The sequence below is a fragment of the Epinephelus fuscoguttatus genome, linkage group LG22 (genome assembly GCF_011397635.1).
Source record: "Epinephelus fuscoguttatus linkage group LG22, E.fuscoguttatus.final_Chr_v1".
In the NCBI taxonomy this organism is placed as follows: Eukaryota; Metazoa; Chordata; class Actinopteri; order Perciformes; family Serranidae; genus Epinephelus; species Epinephelus fuscoguttatus.
Window position 1 is genome coordinate 25,064,823 of NC_064773.1, and position 17,563 is coordinate 25,082,385.

The 17,563-nt window shown below is 40.1% G+C and overlaps 1 long non-coding RNA gene across 1 annotated transcript in view; it reads right to left on the reverse strand.

The window, feature by feature from the left end:
- Positions 1–9,034: 9,034 nt before the first annotated feature.
- The window catches only part of LOC125883045 (uncharacterized), a 52,484-nt gene continuing 43,955 nt past the window's right edge, over positions 9,035–17,563 (reverse strand). The window contains exons 2-3 of the long non-coding RNA XR_007448446.1: positions 10,084–10,150; positions 9,035–9,278 (exon numbers count right to left, since the gene is read on the reverse strand). This is a non-coding gene — a long non-coding RNA (uncharacterized LOC125883045). The remainder of the gene's footprint in view (positions 9,279–10,083; positions 10,151–17,563) is intronic.

The window sequence follows — 17,563 nt, forward strand, 5'->3', positions numbered from 1 at the left end:
GGCTGGGGTCAAAGATGAAGTGGTCCACCAAGGCAAATGATGTAGCTGCTTTAGGAGATTTACTGCTTCGGAGGCAAATTGCTTGGCAAGTCTGATTCAATTGTGCAAATGTGCAAGGGATGGGAAAGCAAACGTGCATTTGAGAGACAGGTTTCTTAATGCAACTTGACAGTTTTTTAAGAATTATGTAAACCATTTAAATACTGACACAGGATTTATGTAGGATTAGGACTTCTACAATGACAAAGGGGGTGCAGGCCCTTACAATTCAAGGCTGCATTTGATTTGTCTTCAATTGCCCTTTTCGCATAATCTTGATGTCACCCACTTCTGCAAGGTCACGGGAGTTGCACTTTTAAGCCAATCCAAACGGAAGCCGCGTCTCTGCCAAGCCGATTCTAGCAATCCCCATCACGCGCACATTGTCATGCGTCACCGCTCAGCTCAAATGAGTTACAAAGGAAGCAGGGAGAGGAAACATTAGTGGCAGTTGGATGGACTGGATGCATAAAAATATTAGAGAGTGATTTATGGTCCATGTCGATAGCCGGTTCCAGGCAAACAGGGCTGTGTAAGCAAAGATCCCTTCCGGCATCTCTATCCACCATTCTGGCACATTGGGTGACAGGAAAGACTATGAAGTCACAGTTTTTCAGCATTAATCAAAGAGAAAGTCTACCTGTGAGATACTGCCACTCATGCACCCAAGGGTGTTTTCATCCAGGGGTTTTGAGGCCCTCCACATTTTGAGTTCATTTCAGCATTCTGGTGAGTTTTTAATGCACCAATATGTGCCTTTTCTGCATCAATTCATAGTGTAAATGTCTTCAATTTTGTCAAAGTAAAAGTCCACTGCCTCATTCATGTCTTTATTGGGGGGGACAAATACACATGTTCTAAACATTGAGTGGGACATGCCTCCTGCGTCCCTCCCAAAATCTACGCCTATGCATGCACCTAGTCCTATCCATACCTTTGACCTAAAGTGGCTAAACAGCAAGATTAACCTACATTAAGAAAGAAAAGAAAAACAATGTCAGGCTTTATGGTAAAATTTGCTGATGACTGTTACAAGGACTGAAAAATACTGACAGCCAAAGGAGTACAAGTGGGTGTTCAGAGTGCCATATGATATTTGTCCAATGTTCCTTTCCATTTTAATTGGTTTAATTGTAATGTCTAGTTCACTGATGACAAATAACCAACAAAGACAAAGGGTTTAGGCTGCAACTAGCAGCTGCTGTTGCTGCCTGTTGACAGGTAGGTGTCATTCATTAAGATTCTTCCATTGAGCTGAATTCAAAACATAGCAGCGACTAATACATTAGTCAGGTTGTTCAGAATTTCAATAGGTGGCTGTCACCATGGCAGAAGGTTTATTACTATGACATCAAACTGCTTTTGTCCTGTAGAACACTATACATAGGTATAAAGCAAAAAGCCAATTAGGTGCCTGGGAACTGCACTCTGGTTCATATGTAATGCACTTTGCAATATGGAACTGTGCTGTACGCCGTGTCTTTTTTCCCTTGATTAGAGAGAACTGTTGTATGGTAATGTATTTGTATGGTGGCAGAAGTTACACCAGAAAGAACCAACATGGGATTGTATTGCACATCCATGTTTCTGGGTGAAGCAGACTGATTTTCTGCAGTGACAGTACACTGACTACATATCTAGATGTGCAACAGAGGAAAGCCTGTGTTACAAACTGAGGGTTTGGGGTTTGAAATGTGGGCATTAAATAAGTATTTCACTACCGGAGAGATAGCCTTTTAATAAAACTAGGATGTCTATGCAGTAGCAAGACGCAAATACTTTTAAAACTGGGTCTACAGAAGAAGATGAAAGAAAACAGAGAAAAAGGATGCTTTTGCTCAAGAGGGAGAAAACCTACAACTGCGAGTATGCACTGCACCTCACCAGACCAATCAACGCTCCCGCTGGTGGGTGACGTAATGCGAACACATCCTTTCAAAAGGGCAGCCATCAAAAGGTGAGCTAAAACATGTTTCTGAAAACATTTGAGGTGAGAAATAGGCAACACAGTAACATAATCTTGATTTATATTCTATCGGCACCGCCTAGTTTTATTGTTTGATCAGATTTTGGTCTGAGTTTGAGAGAGGGGTGGGACAGTCTCTTGATCTGCTTCTATACACTGTGTCCGCGGTGGCAACGTGGGTTGCAGGCAATACGAAAATGCGGAAGTACAGCCTGTACTTCAAGCCACAGCCCAAGAGCCAGAGAAAGTCTGTCATCCGGCGGAGTTTAGATAGTTAGATGAAGGGACGTTTAAAACAGTGTATTTACACATACTACCCACTTTGTTTTAATACGAAGCCGGTTGAAAATCAAATCAGTGTCCCTTTAAAGAGGTAAGGGAAAGGCACCATTGAGACACATTACAGGAAGTGCAGGATCCAGTGTTTAGCTATGAGCTTAACCCATACTAAAAACTTTAGTCAGAGTAACTTAGCCACTCTGGTATAGGCAAACATATGTATCACTAGAATTTGAATTATTTGTATTTAAATTATAATTTCTCAACTAAAATTTTCAGACAGTGTAAACCCTACCACTTAGGGTCTGACCTGTGTGACAGCAGCAACAGAAAGTTTGCCCAGACTCCATGCTGTATTAACTTATCACACCAGTGGTCTGGGATCTGCAAACTTTCTGTTGCTACCATTACAATGTGGCCAACAGATCAGCTGATCCGAGTTTGCCGAGCTGAATTTTAGTTGAAAAACAGCTTTTTTGCCTAGTTTGGTGTTGTACTTATTAATAAGACAAGGGCCGGAGTTCTGTAAGATCTGCTTTAGACTGTTCTTACTCAATGACCGGATGTGTGTTTCAGTGAACTAAGATTTAATTGCAAGAACTGAATTTGAATTGTGGGAAGTAAATGTGGAAGTATAGTGAGAGTTGAATTTTCAGTGATGATTAAAAACAGTTTCAGAGCAACTGAATAAAATTTCATAATATGAGATTCAGTTTCAAGCTTATTGGAATTCAATTCTAAAATAATAAATTCAATATAAGATTATTCTTTTCTGATGTAGTTCAGCAATTATTCAAGTTAAACATTACAAATTCAAATGATGTGATTTAAATTCAGTTTTTGAATGCAATAATTCGAGCTGAGCAATTCAAATATAAATGATTCAAACTCAGTTTCTAGTGACATGTATTTCTGCCCATGCTGCTGCTTCAATTCTGACCACTCTTTTTTAATCTGTTTGCATACTGTATGGAAGTGCAATACCAAATTGCCCCTTTAATAAGATGCACAGCATTCGCAGCAGCACTATCTGTAGCAACAGAACTGGTCATATCTACAGGGAAAAAGTGATTATGCACAAGGCATATGTAAATTGAGTGCTCTTATTATATCAATATATATACAAGAGTTCTCCAATCAATACAAAATGAGCCATTTTGGAGCCTAGGTGTTCCCCAATAAGAAGAGGTGCTGTGCTCCAGCACCACTGTTGGTGGCTGTGAGAGAGGCTATTCACACAACAGGTATTGTACAGTCTGATGGCTGTTGGCACAACAGAGCGCCTTAAGCACTTCATGTTGCACCTTGGGGGTAAAAGCCAGAGGCTCCAGGTGCTCTGTCGATGACAACTCACCGTAGAGGGGGTGGATGGTTTTGTGTAGGACAGATTTCAGTTTAGTCTGCATCCTCCACCCTGCTACTGCCTTCAGGCTGTAGCAGCCAGCCTTTTTTTCAAAAACCAGTTTGTTTATCCTGCTTGCCTCCTCCATCTCGGTGCTGCCTCTTCTGCACGCCACAGTCGACAACAGCACACAGGGCACCACTGATTTAACAGTGGCATGTAAGTCTGTAGTCACTGGCATGTATGAATGGTTACTTGTGTGACCATGTCTACCTCTTCACCTCTATGCTGCTAAATGTCTGTAGCTTTTTCTCTTTGAAGTCATCCACCAGTTCCTTCACCTTGCTGACACTGAGCAGCAAACACCACCATCAAAAGAGAGGGTGCACAGAGTGCTATGTAAGAGCTACACGACAAGAACCCTCACTACACTCAAATAAAACACTATCCTCACCACCCTTTTAAAAGCAAGGGTTCCAAAGAGGTTCTTCCTGAAGGGCTAAGGTTTCACCCCGAACCATTTGCTTCTGAAGGACCCTTTTTTGAAGAACATTTTCTTCAAAGGTTCATTGTAAGATAAAAGGTTCCATGAAGAACCCTTTTCATTTGAAGAATCCTTTGGAAAAAAAGAAATCTTCAAGGATTGTTTTAGTTGCTCTGATTTTATGAAATCTCAACCCCTTAAAACGTGATTTTGAACCATGAGTGTTGTGGGTTGCACTAGACCTCATCAGCCCATGGCCTCAGATTAACTAGTTGGACTAAAACCATCAATAGTGGAAGAGAGATCTATGGGTAATGTAAGCAATTAATGGTTCATGGTAGAACTCCCTAGATGGATTCTAGATTAAAGCTTTGGAAGAAAAAAAATGTTCCTCATAGAACACACTAGATAAGTTCTAGATGAAACCTTTGAAGAAAAAAAAAACAGTTCTTGGTAGAACCTCCTAGTTAGGTTCTAGATGAAACCCTTGGAATATAAAAGGGTTCTTGGTATACCTACTGAGTGGGATCTTTTTAGCGCCACAAAAAGATGGAAAGGTTTCGGAAAGGAATCCCAGAGAGGGTTTCGGGTGGAATAATTACACTATGTAAAGGTTCTCTGTGGAGCCTCTTGTGGGAGGTTCTGGGTGGAACCTTTCACAGATGGTTTTACGTATTATTTGATGGTTGCACTTATGGCTCACATTACAGATGTTAAGTTGCTTGATATCGACAGCGAACACAATTGAATGTTGTTTATCACACCTTGTCATCTCCTCTCTGAAATTTTATAAAAGATTCTACCAGGAACCAAAAAGGGTTGTCCAATGGAGACAAGCCAAAGAACCCTATATGGTTTTATTTATCACCTTTATTTCTAGCAGCGAGTCTTTTAACTTTTGCAATGGTGCTTCTTTACGGCTTCAATATCACACCAGCATTACACTGTTATTAGATGCATTCGTGGCTCACAGTACATTAGCTGAAAAGTTACTCAATATCTACAGAAAGCACAAACTCTATGTTGCTTATCACACCTTGTCATCACCTCTGTGTTACTATGGAAACGTTCTGTAGTCATCCCTTACATTCAGTGCTGTATGCTCCGGCCCTATCTCCTGGCAGATCTAGCCATGTAATTGTCCAAGATGAATTTTTGGGAGGATTTGCTGCAGGATCACCAGCCACTCACAACAACTGTCATTCTACCCATGCTGCCCTGGGCCTCGGAAATCTGTGTGCATGCTCACAGACGGCATGGAACATACATAAAAAAAAAAAAGACAAACAAACACACGCGCACACAGACACACACACTCACACACCCTTATTTATTTGTGGATATCTAGTCAAGAATCCTTTGAAGTTCCAGGGAAGCAGCGAGTTCAGAGGAGACATTTCAAGCTCAGTCTCACCACAAGGTCACAGTCTGCAGGCAGCAGCAGTAGCAGCAATAACGGCTCTCCATCTCCCAGGCCCATTTAACTGACTGATGCTTTTTGACATGTCGGAGCAATCGAGCAAGTTAGCCTCCAGGAGGCTTCAATTAGGACCAGGACTTAATGCAGCAGAGAACTTTGCAAAGCCCTGATACGAGGTTACAGCCAGACTCAAATCAATACGGAGAGCATGGTTAAAGGCAGCTGTGCTGAACCCCTGCGCTCACAGAGAGCAGCTCAACAACTTGGAGATGGGTGAATGTAGAATGTGTGAGGGGTAATGCAGCGACAGAGTTTTCTATTGGTAGCAGATGTGGATTTTAGTCAGGCTGAATAGTCCCCAGGTTGTCTTCTGAGAAAGAGTTTGAACCCTCAAAGGCAATTAGATAATTCTCACTGAAGTCGTAGGCAGAGGCAAGCAGGTGCGTGCTGCTTGAACACGTGTTTGAATCTTTAAAAACGCACAAATTGGAAATTGTTTCAGCTGCACCTGTTGCCTTTGTGGCACATCACACAGACGCACACACATTTTGTTCCAGTGTGATAATGAAATAAAGGAGCAGAGCTGTGAGTGACGCGGCTGCTGCACTATTTCACGGCCCTTCCGACAGGTCCATTTCCTTGCAGCGGGCACGTGATTCAGCCGAGACTCCCATATAACTGCCACTGCCACCTTGCATCGGCCCTATGTACCTGATTTATGGATAAGATGCGTGCGGTTTTACACTCCCTCAGGGACCAAGCCTATTTGATTTTGTCGGGGGCAATTAACCAGTCCACAATGTTGCTTGCAAACTGTAAAATGATGAACTATGAAGAGATACTGATGATAATTTCTATTTTTTAGGCTTTGTGATTCTTGATTTAGCAGAAAAGAAGCTTCAACTGGGAATTATGTTTTGTAGCGAATGTGCTGCGAGTATTGCACTTATTCCACATATTTGCATCAGCCTCAGTGAATAGCAAATATCAAAGTTTTGTCTGACTTCTCCTCAAATCTTGAGTGCATATTACATCGCTAAAAACTCCTTTTTTGTGTTTTCATCACTGCAGTGAGTGGTGTTCTGTTCCAGCGAAAGGCGGTTTGATGGAGCAGTGGAAAAACAACTTTGAGCCAGGCAGACCTTGAGGTTGGCTGTATATCATTTTCCCCCCTCAGTGTGAGTGCATCATTGTCTGGGCTGTAGCAGTCAGAAATGACAACAGAGGGTGACACTGAAAGGTCTCGGAGTTCAGCTGCCTGAAAATGTCACTGGGCTGGCTCTGACAGAACGCCACACAGGGAGAGGGGAGGGGATATGACAAAACAACAACCTTAAAGTGCTACAGATCTTTCTCGCTCATACACTCATGGAAATGTGCAAATTTCCTTCCACCTCCATCCATCGCACACCATCTCCCCTTTGGTGTCATTTAAGGTAAAGCACACAAACAGGAAGGCTCTGTACAGTGAATTAATGTTTCAGTGATAAATCGACGAAAAAAATTGTGAAAGTTAATAAAGGGTTTAAGTTATTTTTCCAGCTTCTGAGATGTGAGGATTTTCTGTTTGTCTGGACCAAAAACAAACAATTTTAAAGTGGAAATAGTAAAGTTTTTTGCTTTAAGTTATCATTATGAAGTATATTTTGACTGTACAATAAAACGGCTATTGAATAATGACAATGTGTTTAGATCTGTTCCCTATAAGCATCCCTTTCACTGTACAATTCTGTCTGTCACTGGGTACAATCTGTGAAAATGAAGGCTCAATATAGGCTGCAAAAGAAATATGTCAACTATTGCGAAACCAAAACAGGAAGAGGATACAGCTTTTGTTTTCCCTGCAAGCCATCAGTAGCTATCTCTGGGTACCAAAGATCATCTGTGTAAGTTCTTTGCAGTTACTGTCTGAGGTCTGAGGAAAGTGGTCTGGTCGTCTTTGTGACAATGACGCCAACAATGATACCACCAGATAAAGCTAGGGGGTGAAGTATGTTGAGTTGAGTTTTGTGAAATTGTAATTAAGCATTTTCACTGTGTCCCATGTTTTTAAACAATAAACAATTACCTGATTAATCAGAAAAAACAAAAACAAATCATTAGTTGGTGCCCTAGAAGGGTGTGTGCCCTTTACAGACATTATAATAACATACTGTGCGTTCTTATGCCCATATTATCATGCTATATAGTATGCCAGAAAAAGATTAAGTATGTCCCAATACACAGTGTGTGAAATACAGCAAAATACCAGGCTGTTCTACTACATCCTGTCCAATTTGGCAGTATGCAAGCCACCATGCTTTCTGGCTTTTCTGACGCACAATCCTTGGACGATACGTCACATCGACTGAGCCGCAAACACATGACAGCTTGACAACTCGTTGACAGCTGAGAGCGCATTCAAGTAACTGATGACCAGTTGAACAGTAATAATAGCAATATTATATAAGTGGAGAAAATAATAATAAATATTACAAACAACAAAAGGACATAACCATGAAAGTAAGAACTACAGAGAACTGCAGATGTAATTTCACTGTGGCAAATATAGTATGTTGGAATCTGCAATCTCTACAGTTATAACTTGAAAGTTAAACTACACACATTGCAAAGTAACAACAGCAGAGCTCTACAGGGTGATCTCTGTCCCTGGCAAACTTGGTAATTGGTGTTTGTTTTATCTCCATGGTAAAAGATAAAAAGCAAGAGGGTCAAAGTTCAGGACATAATGTTATGAGACAGTAGTATTCCCTGATTGTGTGCATACTGCATGCAACAGTACGCACTTTTTAAGGGCAGCTGCAGTACCTACTAGAAGTAAAAAAGAAAAAGCATGTGATTCGGAACACAGCCATAATTCTTGGTTAAAGTAAGAATCTCTAAGATTTTCATGAACTCAAACCCTGCTTATGAAACTATTATGGTTGTCACTTGAGTGCAACAACAGCCTTCACCCACTGCTACTTAATAGTTGTGACATGTCTATATTGACAATGGGGTAAGAGTGGGAAAATTGAATATAATGGATATTCGGAAACATGTTGAGTTTTTTTGTATTATTTCATGTTCCTGCTGCTTAAAAAGATATTTACAAGAGCCCAAATAACAGAATCCAATGCCAGGTTATGAACAATCTATCAAAAACAAACTGCACAAAGCTAAGTTTATTCATATAAAAATGTTGTTACTGATATAATAAATCATTTGTGCTGTTTATGGTGGAACTACCAACAGGTACATCAGATTAATATTTTAGTTATAAGGGCATTTGCAAAGACCTTCAGAATTTGCCCTTACAAGCATTAGATCAACCAGGACTGAAATGTTAAGCTTCACAGCTCTAATCTACTTGACATAATAGTTAACTATGCAGACATGGACATATAGACTGATTTTTTGGGATACTGTGGATGTAACAATCTCTAACAGCATGTTTCTGCGAGTATGTGAGCTGAAGTGCACATGCAGTAGTGCACTGGAGGTACTTGTATGTAAGGAGTGGATTCATCACTGCTTTCAGTCCTTTGATATGTGACTGAGGGGAGGAGAGGGTAAATCAGAAACGTCTTCCCTCATTACACCTGACTCCCCCTCTCCTCTGCCGCTGACAGGGAGACTCATATCCTACCTCCACCAGTCGGCTCTCTCTCTGTGGCATCAGTCTGTCCGCATGAGCGACTGTAGCTCTTCCCTCAAGTCAAAATCAGTGCATCCGCTTGATCCGATTGGCCACACACGTCAGCATCACCTAGTGTGAACAGACAAGATAAAGAAAAAGGGTTCACCGTCTGAAGTCTGGCCAAGTAATGCAGTTTTGCCAGAAAAAATTAATGTAAGAACGTTTCCTCTGGGTGTCAACTTATTGTTTCAGCTCCTAATCTTTCCACGCTGTCAACCCTGTTTGTCTCTTCCTTGTAGTTTCTCCGAATTTGCCGTACTAATGTAACTGTAATAGGCATGAAGAATAAGCTACACCTGTTGATGACATGGAAATATGGAAATCTGCACAAAATGTTCTTATGAGGTATTAGAAATGAACATACTTATCACAAGCCATTAAAACTTGCATCTTAATTTCATGGTTTTGTCTTTTTTTCTTGCATTTCTTACCCTATTAGACTTAGACATTTTGCCAGTTTCCAGGAGTATATTGTTATCCTTACTGATAGAAAACCCATGTTGAAAAAAAAAAGTGGCGTTAACCTTAATATCTCTGACCAGATACCAGTATATTCTGAAACACAGATATTTGGGTTTGATCTATGCTTGTAATCATATCACACAAATTTACAAAGTGAGATGACAGAGAACCTGCTAAAAGTGTGATCAGATTTATCTTAGCACTTACACCCTGTCTCACACTTATTCTACAGAAACGAGCCGAATGCATCAAAAAATCTCCTTGGTAACAAAGAGGTTTAGAGACAATAAACAACATCCCAGAGAGAAGAAGTTTTCTTTGAAGAGAAATATTTTGTTATTGAAATAACAAGATGAGAGAGTCAAAAGGAAGCACAATATTTGAAGTGACAGGGTCTGCACTTGCAACTTACCTGCAAAGATGACTCAACCTTGTTCAAGTAGAAGGACGGGAAGCATCTCTGCATTTGGTCATCATTTCTGACAGAAAAGAAAAACTAGTATTATGTTGTGCTCAATAACTGTAATCTAAATATTTTTAACATGATGACAGATAATGGGCTCTTTGGCTGATAGAACTTTTTCACAGCAGACATTCTGACTTAGTAGGAAACCCTCAGGTGTTACCAATAACATTAATGATGGAATAAGGGAAGCAACTGTGCTACCTTAAGGCACACTAGCATCAAGCCATGAATATTTAGTTAAAATGTCTTTATTTGTTTAGAGCATATCAAAGTTAAAACCCACATAAAAGAGAGAACCAACAAGTCTTGACCCACACTGGTGCTGTGTCTCAAATCGCATACTTCCGTACTTACACTTAATATTTTGAGTGACTCAAAATGCACTCAATCCACAAGATCAACACAGAGAGGTTCACCAACGCTGTGGCCCCAGAGAAGGATGTAGATGGGCTGACCAGCATCAGTGCAGGGAAGCTGTCTCGTGGGGACCTGGGCGTGCACTCAAAGCGGTCAAGAAGTTGAGTGTGGAACTATGGACACTTCTTGCACTCAATGGTCGCCATCTTGGCTACGTAGTGGAAGGGGAGGGACCACTTTTCAAACTGGAAATAGCGGCCGAGGACTGTGCGACCGTGAACGTAGCTGCATTGTACAAATTCACCTGTTTTTTGCACTAAGCACCACTATACTGTTGTCGGTTATAAGCCAGCAGTATGTTTATTGGGTTAAATTAGCAGTCTGTAATGATTTGGTACTGCGAACGATAACGTGAATGCTAATGCTAGTTTGCTAACTAGCTAATTTGCGGTCGTCATTTACGGTGAGTGCGCAACTGCCGTGTTTGGTTTGAGACAACACTATCCTGTCGAAATGTGCGCACTACGCCAATGAGTTCATAGTGCACATAAGGTGTGACAGGAAGAAGGAGTCAACCAGATTGGACTGTCATGATTCCTTATATAGACAACAAGTGGCCTGGAGGCTAAACTACACCAGTAAATCATACAGTACATATACCACAAGTAGACTATGTGGCAAACAAAAATTCATATTCACAGTAATTGTTATGACAATGAAAACATTAACAACAACAATAAAATTAGCCCAAACACCAACAATTAAATGACTACAAACAAAAAAGGGGTGAAATCAAATAAGGTCTGGATAAACTAAAGCATTAAATGTAAAAAAACAGGAAGTCTTCATCAACACCTCTAATAGACTGATGGACAAACTCACTACCCTCCACTTTCAAAAGGCCATCATTATAAAACTATGGAAATAGTGTGCCATAGAGTAATCTACATTATTGGTTCTTAGGGCATATTTATGTTCTGCCACTCTCTTTTAAACACCTCAATATTAAAACATTTACAAGGGCAGGTGAGATGGTACACAACTTGTGTACCACTAGACTTTACACAACACAACACAAAATGTTTTTATTTACATCAAATATGTAATGTCAGTGTGTAGTGTCCAGGGCTGGGTATCAGTGCTTAATATCTTTTAGGTATTGACTGATATACCTCAAGTAGTATTGAAACTTCTCCGCTAGAACAGTAAGTGCAGGCTCTGGAGCCACTCTCCCTCCAGAGAGCGGTCACTTCAAAGTCTGGCTGGTTAGCACAAGCTAACACAGAAGCAGTACTAACATCCAACACTAAACCACTAAATGGTCACAACAAACTAACAGCGAGACTGAAACAACTGGACTCTGTTGTTTAACACGTTAATAGCTGTTAGGTAATGTTAGCCTTGTCAGCTGCTGCTGGCCTGTCCCAGAACTAAACTTAAAAGCAAAGGTGACATAGCCTTTTCCATTGTGGCGCCAAATTTATGGAATACTTTACCATTTCATATAAGGGCAGCCCGAACTTTGGAACACTTTAAATCTCTTTTAAAAACCTACCTCTTTTCGCTTGCTTTCACCTCTAGTTGAGACAGACATGTCTTTTACAGCTTTTATTTGTATTTTACCTGTACTCTAGTGTTGATGTTTTATTGTCTAAACCTATTGATTTTATTGATAATTTTTGTGGTTTTTGCTATTCATTCATTGGATGAACTGTACAGCACTTTGGTCAACCGAGGTTGTTTTTAAATGTGCTATATAAATAAATTTTGACTTTTTTTTTTTTTTTTTTTTGGACTTTTTTGTGATGCTTGCAGCCCTTTCACTGTGTGTGCGGGTGGATTCTCTGTCCCTGGCACAGAGCTTACACTCCCTCAGCAGCAGCTACAATTATACAGTCTGTGGTGCGGTAAAGGCGAGTACGGTATATTTGATAGAGCTGGCGGTTCAAAGTGCCAATATGGCTCTTGAACGTTTCAAAGTTTGACTTCACTACACATTAGGGTATCGAATAAAGTACGCTATTGGAATCAGTACTGGCACTGGCAGGGTACTGGTATTAGTACTGGTGTCATGAATATTTTAAATGATACCCTAGCAGCGACAGTTCGTAAAGTGCGTAACATTATGTTAAAACATTATTTACTTGGTTTCACACTGGATGTAGGTAAGTGACATAACGCTATGTTATAACTACACTGACTTTGGGTTTCACATAGGACACGAATTGTGGCCTCCTGGATAGAAGTCTGGTTTTGTTTGACCCATCCAGCTGCCCTATACAGACTCTCTCGCTCTTTATACTGCATCAGTTGCTCTCAGCATCAAATATTGCTGCAGATGGGTTGACACAATGTTAGCTGAAAGCCTCATGCACCTCATAAAGAAGTTAATGGTTGCCTTTACTGTCAATATCTCTCACGGAAGGGTGTGACAAAGCATTGGTATTTGATGCCCTGGGAATGAGAATGGTTGGGTCTTTACAGAGGGGCTCATTTGTAGTACCATCATTAATAAAATTAATGATAGCTCAATTCTATTAAAATCCTGCACAATACTGGGACCCTGGATTCAAAGCAGCTAAATGGAATTCAGCTAGAATTAATGTTATTATTATATCTGTGCATTTCCAACTGTGACATGTCAAAACGTCTTTCCTCAAAAACGCCTTTTGTGTAGTTAGCCCTCATATACTTAATATTAATATGAAGAATTATGTATCTGAGCAATTTTGTGTTTGTGTTTGCACAGACACAGGATAGTTAGTGGTCATATCAGGTCGGCTTTTTCGTCTACAAGACCCCCATTCAATAAGCCCCAACCCTGCCTCACACCACTCTAAAAATTGGGTAGCAGGTGTATAAATACAGCCATATATCGATGGTTATATAAAGAAACCCTCTCTCACAGATGCTGCCAGCTGCATCTGTGTAATTACACAAGCACAAATAGACAAACACATTAAAACACACATACACACACAGCTGAAAGGTTTCCCTGGTAACAGGAGGCCAAGAAATGACTTGTATTGAGTGTTTTAGTGCATGCGATCATTTGACCACATGTTGAATCTCCATGCTCCTGGAAGAATTGATCATTTTATCCAAAATCGTTCAACCGAAAACGCAAAACAGATAAACATTTGTGCAAGGATAATAGAGTAAAAACTTGTGTATGACTTTTAAAAAACTGAGTTCATATCTAACAGCTGGGGTAGTTTCTTTAATGGATTACAGAGTCTATGATAAGAGTGCTTCCACAGATGTTATCTCCGCACTGCACGGATATGCAGATGATTTCTACAGCATATGCAGAGTTTCCAGGTATCCATTTTCATAAAGACACATTATGCTGAAGTGATGAACAATCATTTGCACCCAAAGGCGCTACAGTGTTAATTGGAAGAGCTGTTGCTATCCTCCAGTCACAACTCGGCAGCAAGAACAAAAATGTGTCAATACCATTACCTCATGGAAACTGTATACGATCATGTGATAGCTGCAAAATTATCAGCTACAAGGCAGAGCCCGTGTTAAAGTGACAGAGTGTGTGACTGTGAGAGAAATTGAGGTTGCAGGGAATGGAAATAAGCATGAATCTAGCTCAGGTTAATTTAAGACTATCTAGTTTGCTAATTGGTTTTAAATGAAGCTCTCTCTCTCGTGCATGCATGTCCAATTAGTGAAGCGCTAACTTCGGGAGAGAATCTCCTCCTGACACCACCAAACACAGCAGCCGAGCGCCAGTCATGAGCTGTCAATTCAATCAGAGGCTCTCTCACTCTCGCTGTAAGGAAGAAGAAATGGCGTCCAGGGGGATCTTAGGTATTATGCTAGTTAGTAGTTTTAGAGCGCTTGGAAAGAAAGTAGGCTTAGTAAATGGAGAATAGAGGCACTGGTGGATTATGAGACAATGGGCCCCTGGGCACAGATATGCAAAAGGCCCCAAAACCTCTCCTACATAGGAGCAAGAAACACAGACTTTGTAGTGTTTTTTCATCTCATTGTAGTCTTTATGCATCTTTTTGTTGTTTTTGTGTCTCCATGTGGTTGTTTTCTAATTCTCTGAAGAAAATTTGTGTCTTTGTGTTAAATTGCGGTTGTTCCGTGTCTTACTGAGGTAATTCTGTCCCTCTGAAATGATTTTATGTCTATTTTGGTTGTTTTGTGTTGCTTTGTAGTCTTTGTAGTCTCCTTGTGACTATTTTGTGTCTTTCTGTAGTTGTTTTGGTCTCATTGATGTCATTTTGTGTCTTATTGAGATAATTCTGTGTGCCCTTGAGTTAATTTTGTGTTTTGCTTTGAAGTCTCTGTGGTTGCTTTGTATTTCTTTGATGTTATTGTTTGTCTTTGTGTTGCTTTGTAGTCTTTTTATTGTCTCCTTGTACTTGCTTTGTGTTTCTTTGAAGAAATTAGGTACTTTGTGTCTCCTTGTAGTACTTTTGTGTGTCCTTGGAGTTGTTTTGTGTCCTTTTGTAGTCGTTTGGGTCTCTATGATGTAATTTTGCATCTTATTGATGTAATCCTGTCTCTCTTTTTTAGTCGTTTTATGTTGCTTTGTAGTCATTTTGTCCTTTAGAAGTTGTTGGGGTGTCCTTGATGTAAAGTGTCTTAAAGAGGTGATTCTGTGTCTCTTTGAGGTAATTATATTTTTTTCTTGTTTATTTATTTTGTGTTCGTGCTTGAGTCATTTTTTTTCTCATCATGTTTGTTCTGCTTTTCTCTGATATAATTTTGTGTCTTACTGATGTGATTCTGTGTCTCCTTGAGGATATTTTGTGTCTTGCTTTGTAGTCATATTGTGTCTCCTTGTACTTGTTTTGTGTTTCTTTGACGGAATTTTGGGTCTTTGTGTCTCTTTGTAGTACTCTCATGTCTACTTCAGGTTGTTTTTGTGTCCTTTTGTAGTCATTTCCACCTCTTTGATGTAATTTTGTGTCTTATTGTGGTGATTCTGTGTTTCCTGGAGGTAATTTTGTGGCTTGTTTTGAAGTCATTTTGTGCAATTGCTTTGTCTTTCTTTGAAGAAATTCTGTGTCTTTGTGTCTCTAATTTCTTCTTAGGGTTCTTGTGTGTCCTTTTGTTGTTGTTTGGCAGTCTTTTTTGTTGTTTTTTGTTGCTCTGTAGTCATTCTATGTCACCTTGTGATTTTGCCTGTTTTTGTAGTTATTTTTGTCTTTTGCATTTCCTTTGTATCTCTTTGTGGTCTGTTTTTTGCCTCTGCAGTCATTTTGTGTCTTCTTATGGTTGTTTTGTTTCTTTGAAGAAATGCTGTGTCTTTGGGTATCTTTGATGTAATTTTGTGCCTTGCTGAGGTAATTCTGTGTCTCTTTGAGGCAATTTTATGTCCTTTTTGTCGTTTTTTGTTGCTTTGTAGTCAGGCTGTGTCTCCTTGTGTGTTTTTTTTTTGTGTCTGTTTTTGTAGTTATTTTTTGTCCTCTGCAGTTCCTTTGCATGTCTTTGCAGTCTCTCTGTGTCTCTTTTTAGCCTTTTTAAGTCTCTTCCTGGTCGATCTATGTTTATTTGAGTGACAATTTGCAAGTGAAGGCCAACTGGGGCCCTGACATTTGGGCCCCTGGGCCTTTACCCAGGCCTGTTCAAAAATCCATCAATGAATTGAGGTATATGTTATAAGTTGAGTTGCAGTTAGTTTTCAAAGACAAGCTTTACCCCCAGAGGACTCTATCACTAAAAAAAGAATAAAATATAAACAAGCATATAAAATAAAATCAGAAAATGCTATTGTTTTAGAGATCTTGTGTAAAAGCTGCTTCCCAATCGTGCATTCAGTATTTGAGTACGTTCTCGTGCTAGAGCTCATAAGAAATGCTCTTTTATGCAGCTACACAAACAGATGGAGGTTTCTGTTCCTAAGCAGCAGGTTTTAACAGCATAAAACAGCCAGGCTACATGTCAGCTTTAACATGCTTTCATCAAAGAGCACACACAAACAATGCGCAAAGGGAGAAGTTATTTTTCTTGATGAAAATGTAATTGCATCATCTCTTTTGAAGTTACAGTATTTAGAGGAGGATGATGGTAAAATAATAATAAATAATGCCTGTGTACCCTTTGAAAGAATTATGGGCAGATTTTCTTTATCATAACCTTGAGAGGGGTGAGCATAAAAATCACACATGTAGTCCTGATAAAGCTTATCACGTCTGTAGACATGAGGCACGCTTAGAGGTTGGACTGATAGTGTCATCATATGAGGATGTTGCGAGAGTAAGCTCAGATTCTGGATCTGAAGATTAGAACCCCATGTGAGGGGAAAAACATGCATCTTTTCATTGGGAAAAACAGTAAGGAGGGGCTTTTGACAGTGTAGAGCTGGGACTTGCAATCGCTCCAATAAGTGTGCCTCTCTTTGGGATGAATGTCTTGATCAGTGAGAGGGGAGGAACAGGAGGCTGGGAAAACAGCTTGTACAGCCGGTATAATCAGCCCCAGCTTTGGCAGAGAGTGGCAGCGCTTTATTACTTGTCTAAGTAAATGTATAATTGAGCGAGTCACTTTATCCACTGGTGCACTAGACTGTACTGTGAACACTGGCAAGACACAGACGAATTTATTTGAACTGAAATCTTAAAAACTGCCAGGGAGATGACTCACGTGCATCAGGACTGCTCAGGATAATGGGATTCTTACAACCTTCAAGGGACAGTTGACGCCAGAAACAAAAATACATTTCTTTTTTTCTCTTACCTGTAGTGTTATTTATCTGTCTAGATTGATCTGGTGTGAGCTGCGAGTGCTGGAGATATTGGCCGTAGAGATGTCTGCCTTCTCTCAAATATAATGGAACCAAATGGCACTCAGCATGTGGTGCTAAAACTTGAAAAACTTGACATGGTTGTTTTGTTTTTTTCAGAAATCATGACCAAGTTACTGAAGATAATCCACATATCTTTTTGTGTGCAGTTCGATGTAGGAACTATTTTCTTTCTGCAGAACTACACCCATAACCCGTATCACTGTGCAGAAGGAAGAGTGCATCTACTCACGGATGAGAGGCTTGTGCTGGTGACAGAGCAAGGGCTAACCATAAATGGTGTCCTCCTGGGTCCAT